Source organism: Phascolarctos cinereus, unplaced genomic scaffold (assembly GCF_003287225.1).
Source record: "Phascolarctos cinereus isolate Bilbo 61053 unplaced genomic scaffold, phaCin_HiC Scaffold_726;HRSCAF=1367, whole genome shotgun sequence".
NCBI classification, from domain to species: domain Eukaryota; kingdom Metazoa; phylum Chordata; class Mammalia; order Diprotodontia; family Phascolarctidae; genus Phascolarctos; species Phascolarctos cinereus.
Window position 1 is genome coordinate 425,882,800 of NW_027556098.1, and position 10,112 is coordinate 425,892,911.

Genomic DNA, 10,112 nt, shown 5'->3' on the forward strand with positions numbered 1-10,112 from the left:
TGAATAAGAGCCCCGAGGTGGAGTTTGGAGGTCTCTGAGGGGCCTAGGGCAGGAGAAAGCTCATCTCAGGGGCCAAGAGATTGCAGGTGATGGAGGGCAGGGCTTGGGGAAGACAAAGAGACAGGGTCCTGACCTCCTGGCCCAGGGTGTGATTGGAGGAAAGGGTCCTTCCTGGGGTCCTCAGAGGCTGGGCAGAGGCTGGCAGGACCCTCCCAGAGTGGACTGGCTGAAAATAGAAACTTATGCTGAGATCTCTCTGCCCTTGGAATTGTGATCTCCCTGCCTTCCTCCCTCACAGCTGAAGTCTCTGCTGACTTCTCTTGGACCTGACATCTCTGCCTTCCAGACAACAGCTGTGTGGGGCACATCCCACTTAGGTCTGAGCCAGCCCCTCACAGATCTGCTGCCTGTTGAGGACATTCGATCTCATCCTTCTCTGAGCACTTGGGGAGTACCCTCCAGGTCTGCCTGGAGCAATCCTCTGGCCCCAGGCCTGGCTACTGGACAACCTTTCAGCTCCTCTCTTCTGCAGACTCCCAAACACTTCCCAAATGTTCAGAGTCACTCTCTTCAGATTTAGGATTGGATCACCCTTTCCCAAAATTGAAACCTTACCCCCAGGGACCCAGGAATCCTGTCTGCCTGCCTCCAGCTTTTGGTTAGAGATTGAGTTGTTCTCCTTTCCAACCAAGCCCCTGTAAGGATGGAAAGTTCTGCCTGACGGCAACTAGGTGGGCCCAGTGGATAGAGCTCTGGCCCTGAAGTCAGGAGGACCTGAGATCAAATGTGGCCTCAGACCAAACACTTCACACTTACTAGCTGTGTGACCCTGGTCAAGTCACTTAAACCCAATTGCCAAAAAAAAAAAAGTTGTGCCTATTCTGAGAACCCACTTTGGATGCAGGAACCAAAGCTCCTGCCTGGCCCCCTTATCTGGACCCCCAGCTCCTGGGCTGCTTGGTTGTTGAATCCCAGGCACTGGTTCCCTGTATCAGCTCTCCCCTGGGGGATTCCAAGGCTAAGCTCTACCAGAGGGTCACAAGAGTCCTCCCCAGCTCCTAGCTAGACCTCAGCACACAGCATCCTGCTTTGCCAGGCTCAGTGTCCATCTGGAGCCCTTCTGTCACTCCAGTGCCCCTGACCTCCCTGCCATGAGCTGGGTTAGAATGTCTCTCTCTCAACCCCTACCTGTACTCCCCTTCCCCAAGATTCTTGCTTCCCTGCCCCCTCTTCCTTCAGAGCCCTCAGGCCACTTGCCTGAGAAGTCTCTGTGATCTTCATTGTGGATCTGATCAGGTTTCAACATGGTCAGAACTAGACAAAAAGGCCACTCAATGCAGGAGATGAAGTGCAGGAAAGAGGCATAAACAAGCCTGAAACCAGAACCTGCATTTGCTAAGACAGAGACCAGAATACATGGCTTGAGGTAGAGCCTGGAGCCTGGTGTCAGCCCTGGGCCCAGTCATCAGTCAGTAAGCATGGATGAAGCACCTCCATTTTTCTAGGTAACTCACTAAGCTTTAGGGAGGTGAAAGGCAGTCCCTGCTATCACAGAGCTGCCAATGTGGCCTACAAACATGGAGGTGGTTGAGAAGAAGTAACAGATCAGGAGCCTTGCTCTTAGCTGATACAAGGAAAAGAGAGTGTTTGGGAATGGAGAGACATGTAATTTAATGGGATATGAGGATCCTCAAGGAGTGAGGCTAGTAACACTTTAAGGAGGAGAGTAGAATTAGGGAGGAAAGAGTCAAAATCAAAAAGAAGAGTGAGAAAACTTTCAGGCACACCTCAGAGACAGTGTAGGTTCAGTTGTAGAGCACCACAGTAAAGTGAATACTGCAATCAATTAAGTTACATGAATTTTCTGGTTTCTCAGTGTATGTAAAAGTTATGTTTACTATATACAGTGGTCTATTATGTGTACAATACTGTTGTATAAAATGTATACTGGGGGCCAATAGGTTGCTCATTGGATAGAGCACCGGCCCTGAGATCAACAGGATCTGAGTTCAAATGTGGCCTCAGACCAAACACTTCACACTTACTAGCTGTGTGACCCTGGGCAAGTCACTGAACCCCAATTGCCAAAAAATAATAATAAAAAAAATGTATATACTGAAACTTAAAAATATTTCATTGCTAATAAAAGCTGTCTATCATCTGAGCCTTCAGTGAATTGTAATCTTGTTACTGATGGTGGCTCTAGACAGGTATTGATGGCTGCTGAATGATCAGGGTGGGGGTTGCTCAAAGTTGGCAGTGGCTGCGGCAGTTTCTCAAAACCAGGCTACAGTGAAGTTTGCCACACTGATTGACTCTTCCTTTCACTTGAACTTATAGCCCCATTGTAGAGTTATTAATTGGCCTAGTTTGTATATTGTTATGTCTCAGGGAATGGGAAGACCTGAAGAGAGGGAGAGAACAGGTCAACATACAATAATGAAATAATTTTTCTTTTTATTTCTTTTTTTTTTTTAATATTTGGCTAGGCAATGGGGTTAAGTGACTTGCCCAGAGTCACACAGCTAACAAGTGTTATATGTCTGAGGTCGGATTTGAACTCAGGTCCTCCTGAATCCAGGGCCAGTGCTCTATCCACTGCGCCACCTAGCTGCCCCCTGAAATAATGTTTCTTAAAAAAAAAAAGGAAAGAAAACAAAGGAAAGTGCAAGAGAGAATGGCCATCTCATACCGTGGACAGAGCATGCCCACTTGCAGGGTTGTAGTTCTTGCCTCAGCTGCACAAATGTTAGCAGGTCATCCAGACATTCTGAGCTCATGGCCTGACTTGTTAATGTAATGAGAATGCTGGCCCTGCCAGTGTCATAGGGTTTTGTGAGGATCCAATGTGATTGTGTGTGAAGCTCTTTGTAAATGAAGCATCCCTCAACAGCTTGATAAATGAGACAAAAAAAAATGAAGAAAATAACACCTTAAAAAATAGACTAGACCAAATGGTAAAAGAGGTCCAAAAAGCCAATGAGGACAGGAATGCCTTAAAAACAGAATTGGCCAAATGGAAAAGGAGGTCCAAGGGCTCACTGAAGAAAACAATTCCTTAAAAATTATAATGGAGGAAGTGGAAGCTAATGACTTTCTGAAAAATCAGAAACAATAAAATAAAACTGAATGAAAAAAAAATAGAAGACAATGTGAAACATCTTACTGAAAAAACAATTCACCTGGAAAATGGGTCCAAGAGAGATGATTTAACAATTATTGGACTACTTGAAAGCCATGATCAAGAAAAGGGCCTAGACATCAACTTTCAAGTAATTATCAAGGAAAATTGCCCCAATATTCTAGAACCAGAGGGTAAAATAGACATTAAAAGAATCTGCCAATCACCTCCTGAAAGAGATCCCAAAATGAAAATTATTAGGAATATTATAGCCAAATTCCAGAGTTCTCTGGTCAAAAAGAAAATACTGCAAGCAGCCAGAAAGAAACAATTAAAGTATGATGGTGTCACTGTCAGGATAACACAAGATTTAGCAGCTTCTACATTAAAGGATCAAAGGGCTTGGAATATAATATTCCAGAGGGCAAAGGAGCTAGGATTACTACCAAGAATCACTAATTTAGCAAAATTTAGTATAATCCTTTAGGGGGGGAAATGGATATTCCATGAGATAGAGGGCTTTCAAGCATTTCAAGCATTCTTGAAAAGACCAGTGCTGAATAGAAAATTTAACTTTTAAATACAAGACTCAAGAGAAGCATAAGAAGATAAACAGGAAAGGGAAATTATAAGGGACTTAATAAGATTAAACTGTTTACATTCCTACATGGGAAAATGATATTTGTAACTCATAAGGCCTTTCTCATTATTAGTGGTTAGAAGGAGTTGACACAGACAGACAGCACAGGTGTGAGTTGAAAATGAAGGGATGATATCTAAGAAAATGAAATTAAATTAAAGGGTGAGAGAGGAATACACTGGAAGAAAGGGAAAGGTAGAATGGAGTAAATTGTCTTACATAAAAGAGGCAAGAAAAAGTTTTTACAATGGAGGGGGAGGGAAGGAGGTGAGGGGGAGTGCGTGAACCTTACTTTCATGAAAATTGGCTCAAAGGGAGAATAATGTATATACTCAACTGGGTATAGAAATCTATCTTATCCTATAAGACAACAGGAGGAGAAGAGGATAAGAGAAGGGGGTTGATAGAAGGGAGGGCTGATTGAGGGAAGGGGTGGTCAGAAGCAAAACATTTTTGAGGAGGGACAGGGTAAAAGAGAGAGAAGAGAATAAATGGGGGAAGGGTGATAGGATGGAAGGAAATACCGTTAGCAATAGTAACAGTGAAAAAAATTCTGAAGCAGATTTCTCTGATAAAGGCTTCATTTCTCAAACATAGAGAACTGAGTGAAATCTATAAAAATATGAGCCGTTCCCCAACTGAGAAATGATCAAAAGATGTGATCACTTTTGAGTTGTTATATGTATGATATAGAAATATGAAAAAATACTCTAGCTCACTACTGATTGGAGAAATGCAAATTAAGACCATTCTGAGATACTACCTCATACCTATTAGATTAGCTAATAGGACAGAAAAGGTAAAAGACAAATGTTGGAGGGAATGTGGAGAAAATAAGGCATTAATGCACTGTTGGTAGAGTTGTGAACTGATTCAACTATTCTGTAGAACAGTTTGGAACTATGTCCAAAGGTCTATTAAACCATGCATACCCTTGACTTAGCAATACCACTACTAGGTGTATATCCCAAAAGAGATGAAAAAAAAAAGGGAAAGGACCTATGTGTACAAAAATATTTATAGCAGCTCATTTCTGGGGAGCAAAGACTGTCCATCAGCTGGGGAATGGCTGAACAAGTTGCAACATGTGATTATGATGGAATACTATTGTACTATAAGAAATGATGAGTAGGATGCTCTCAGAAAAATCTGTAAAGATTTACATGGGCTGATTCAAAGTGAAATGTACTGTGTAAGAAGTAGTAGCAATATTTGTAGGATGATCAGCTGTGAATGTCTTAGCTATTCTCAGCAATACAATGATGCAAGACAACTCTGAAGATCTTATGATGAAAAATGCTATCCATCCCCAGAAAAAGAACTGATGGAGTCTCAATACAGATTGAAGCAAAAAATTTTTTCACTTTATTTTTCTTCAGTATTTTTTTTGTCTATGTTCTTTCACAACACGACTATTATGGGTATGTTTTGCATAATTACACATGTATAACCTATATTGAACCACTTGCTTTCTTAGTGAGGGGGGAGTGGTGAGGGAGCAAGGGAGAGAATTTTGAACTGTTTTATAGATGAATATTAAAAATTGTTTTTACATGTAACCGAGGGGAAAAAAAATAAATGAGGCATCCATCAGATGTAAACTAATTGAATTTTCAAATGACCGATTCTGTCCATTGAAATTTGGAGACTTTTCTCTTAAACTGGGGAAGTACAGTGTGGATCCTGCTTTCTCAGTAGTTTACTCTCTGGCAATGGATGGAAGGGATTACAATTATATATGTGTGTAAATGTGTCTTTATATATGTTTTATTGTTTCTTGCAGGAGGGGAAATTAGACCTGAAATGAAAAAGACTACTGCAAGGCTAAGCATTTCTTTGAAAGAAACTCAAGAGGAAAGTTTCATGAGGGATGGTCCTTGTGACTTTACTGGGAGACAAATCTGTGCTGCATTTCACAGAATCTGCAGAGGAGAAAAACTTTATGATTCTCGTCATTGTGAGAAAGTGTTGAGTCAACAGTCATCCCTTATTTACCATCAAAAAATTAATGCTGATGTGAAACTACATGAATGTGGTAAAACTTTTAGTGAGCACTCATCCTTCATTATACATGGGAGAAGTCACAATGGCAGGAAAGCTTATGAATGTAATCTGTGTGGGAAGGCTTTCAGGTATAAAAGCCATCTTACTCTACATCAGAGAAACCACACTGGGGAGAAAACTTATACATGTAATCTATCTGAAGGATTTTACACACAGCTCCACCCTTATTAACCATCAGAGACTCCACACTAGAGAGAAACCTTATGAATGTAATCAGTATGGAAAGGCTTTCACATGGAGTTCCAGCCTTATTAAACATCAAAGAGTCCACACTGGAGAGAAACTTTACAAATGTAATTAGTGTGGAAAAGCTTTAAGATGTAAAAATGATCTTAGCCTACATCAGAGAATGCACACTGGAGAGAAACCATATGAATGTGTTCAATGTGGAAAAGTTTTCTGACTAAACTGGAAACTTGCTGTACATGAGATAATCCACATTGGAGGTAATCCACAGTGTAATTAACGTGACAAGGCTTTACCACTAAGCTCAAATCTTGTTCAACATCAGAGAATCCACACTGGAGAAATCTTATGAGTGTTTAGAATTTGATAAAACTTTATGTACATCATCTCCTTTCCAAACAAATCTGATGAATGAAAAGTCCATTTCTAGGTAATCATTTCCTTTATTCTGGTTAGTGAACATTTAATAAAAGAATGGTCATTTAGCTATACTCTAGTAAACCGGAGGTGAATTTTGGATGCTTCTCAACACTTATATGCCCTTAGATAAATGGATGTACAAATCATGCCTAATTGGTTAAAAATTGTTGAGAATGAATATTATAAGGAGAGGTGGACTTACTCTAAAGAGGAGTTGAGGGACTTGACTCATGACTCAATTTTATACAAATAGCCTTATCTCTTCCTAGACCACCCATACCTCGGGAAATCTAGAAAAAAGGGGGAATCTACTTCCCCTCAGACCTTTCTGACTCAAACACAATGGACCAGCATTTACCCCAAGACTAAGATCTCTTTGCCTTTTGGTTAGTTCTAAACTTTCTCCCTTGGGTAGGTCTCCCCCAGGATTTCATCTCCTCATCAGCCTTGCCCTTTAGAGACTTGGCTGAATCACCTACAGGGGCTGATTTTTGAATGAAAATAGAAACTGCAGGTTGCACAGCTGAGGCCTAAATCACTAAGTGATTATTAATATGAGAAAAATTATAATTGCTTTCACATCAGAGAATCCATTCTAGAGGATATACCTTGTTAATATAATCAATAGAAAAAGCATTCAGGCTAAGGTCGTATCTTATTTGCCATCAGAGAATTCCTATGAGATTGAAATCATATTCCTATAGTGAATGTGGAAAGACATTGAGATGGTCTATAGAGCTTGTTAGACTCCAGAAAATTCATCTTAGCAACAAGCCTTACAAGGCCTCAATGTGGGAATGCCTTCAGCAGAGATATCCTGTTCCTTTACATGAGGGATTCATGGTGGAGAAAAGACTTATGAAAGTACTCAGTGAGGACCTGCCTTTCCCTGGAAGATGCAGGTCACTCAACATCACAATATTCACACTGGAAGGAATCCTTATAAAAGCAGTAATTGTGGGAAGGCCTTCAACTGGAGCTCATACATGTGCATATACTGGAGAGATGTACCTGGAGATAAATCTGATGGATTTGATTAATGATAGAAGATGTTTGCCTGCAGCACAGATCTCTTATCTCTCCTTGCTATTCTCTGGAATTCTGCATTCATTTGGGTATAACTTTTCCCTTTTCCTTTCCTTCTTTCCTTAGCTATTTGTAAGGCGTCATCAGACAGCCATTATGCTTTCTTGCTGTTCTTTTTCTTTTGAATGTTTTTTGTTGCTGCCTTCTGTACAATATTACAAACCTCTGTCCACAGTTCTTCAGTCACTCTATCAGCTCTAATCCCCTAAATCTATTCTTCACTTCCACTTCATATCCATAAGCAATGCTGTTTAGGGCATATCCAATAAAATTAAAACCTTATATTTACTATTTTCTGTAAGAGTTTGATGTAAATTTCTTTATTTTACAAATATCTTTGAATAATATTTTTAATCAAACAAGTTGCCATTTGGAAGGTATTGAACATAATGTAATACATGAAATTAATTCAAAGTTAGACTTTTGTCTCTGAACAAAAGTTTGTGGTATTTGCTTCAACACATGACAAATGCCATCTTTGATTTGGTTTTTCATCAAGTTAATTTAATAGAATACTAACAACAAAACAATAATAATTAGCATTCGTATAGTGCCTATTATGTGCTAGTTACTGGGCTTAGTGATTTATAGACATTATCTCATTTAATTCTCACCACAATGTTAAAGGGAGGTACTGTTATCTCCATTTTACTGTAGAGGGAACAGAGGCAGCAGAGGTTGTGACTTGCAGAGTGCTGGCAAGTGTCTAAAAAGAAATTTGGACTTAGGTCTTCCTGACTGCTTAGTCCAAGTATATCTATACATGTACATATAAAGTCCAACTATGTATATGTATATATCTATAAATTTATAAAGTCCAGGTGTATCCATGCAATGCATTACCAGCTGTATTTTGATTTATAACCAGCATGCAGTGAATATGCACCCTTGTACCTGGATGTGACAGGAGAACTTCCATAATCTATTGTTCAGAGATAGAAATTCATTTTTTTTTAAGCCCCCAAGACTGGCAACAAAACAAATGGGAAACTGATACATAAAAGATATATTTTTCTATTGGCAAATAACAACTCGTGTATTAAGTAGATAAGACAATATTTGTGAGGCAAGACTTCTTCTTACCTAACTTTCTTCTTTGTGCTACACTGATTATACTCTCACAGAACCCATGGAATGATTGACCTGTGCTGTCCTCCAGTTCCTTTGCAAATCTTAGGAGCCCTGGGGAAGAAGGTGCTGAGAAAAAGGTGTCCAGTTCTAAAGGGATGAAGTGGTTCACTGAGTAACCAAGACCTCCCGCAGGTGAAGGGGCGTTGCAGAGAGTGGGAAGACAGACCAGGTGGAAAGGGCAGTGAGCAGAAGCCAGGAATTCTGTGTGGCCCAGGGTCCGACCTTCCTGAGGCCCGCACCAACGGAGCTAGCTTCCAGAAGGCAGAGATATCGCAACTCCATGGGAAGGCAGAGTGAGCTATGCTCCTGGGGAAGAAGGCTTTACAAGTTTGGTTACAAGTTCGCTTCTAATATAGGAACTATTTTCATCTGATGGACTGTCTGACCTCTGATTATGAAAAGTATAAAATCTCACCTGGAACAATATGTACAGAAGTGATATCTTTGAGCCATCTTGGTCTCAAGAAACCCCATCCTTGATTCCCAAAGGGCCTCCTTCCTTGACTAGAGCTGACATTGCAGATCTTGGGGTGCAAAAAAGAGGGGAATGCCTTAGATTCTCTTGAGCTGGGGAATAGATCATGTTAATTCAAGAAGTATTTATGCATCAATCAATAAACCTTTGTTAAGCACCTACTGTGTGCCAGGTGGTGTGCTAACTGCTGAGGATACAAAGAAAGATCAAACAGCCCCTGGCAATTGTTTTTCTGATATTGCTGTCTTCATTGTTCTCCTGGTTCTGCTCACTTCACCTTGCATCGTTCATATAGGTACTCCCAGATATTTTTTAAACATTCCCTTCATCATTTCTTACAGCATAATTATATATCGTCACGTTCTCATACCATAACTTATTCAGCCATTCACCAATTGGCATCTTCTCCATTTCTAATTCTCTGCCATCACAAGAAGAGCTGCTAGAAATATTTTTGTACATATGGATCCTTTTCCTTTTCCTGTTATCTCCTTTGAGAAAAGACCATATAACAGCATTGCAGGGTCAAAAGGCATGCAAAGTTACATAGCCCTTTGGGCATACATCCATATTTTTCTCCAGACTGGATGGACTAGTTCACAACTTCACCAATGAGGCATTACTGTAGTTACTTTCCCACATCCCCACCAGCATTTCTTATTTTCCTTTTCTCCCATCTTACCCTATTTCATGGAGGTGAGATGGAACCTCACTTGTTTTTTTCATTTACATTTCCCTAATTGTTAGCGATTTAGATAATTTCTTTATATGACTATTAATATCTCAGATTTCTTCCTCTAAAAATTCCTGTTCATGTACTTTCACCATTTATCAACTAGAGAATGTACAAATTTGACTCAGTTCTCTATATATTTGAGAAATCAAACCTTCATCACAGAAACTTTACCCAAGTAAAAATTCCAGACTGCCAATTTCCTAATTTTAGTTTAATTTTGGCTGCATTTTGTTTTGTTGCCTTAAACCTTTTG

The 10,112-nt window shown here is 40.0% G+C and overlaps 1 long non-coding RNA gene across 1 annotated transcript; it reads left to right on the plus strand.

Annotated features, from left to right (window-relative positions):
• Nucleotides 1-5,553: 5,553 nt before the first annotated feature.
• Nucleotides 5,554-9,284, plus strand: LOC110197803 (uncharacterized). Its single transcript, XR_002321575.2, has 2 exons — nt 5,554-6,441; nt 8,642-9,284. It is a non-coding gene; the product is annotated as an uncharacterized LOC110197803 (long non-coding RNA).
• Nucleotides 9,285-10,112: the final 828 nt, after the last annotated feature.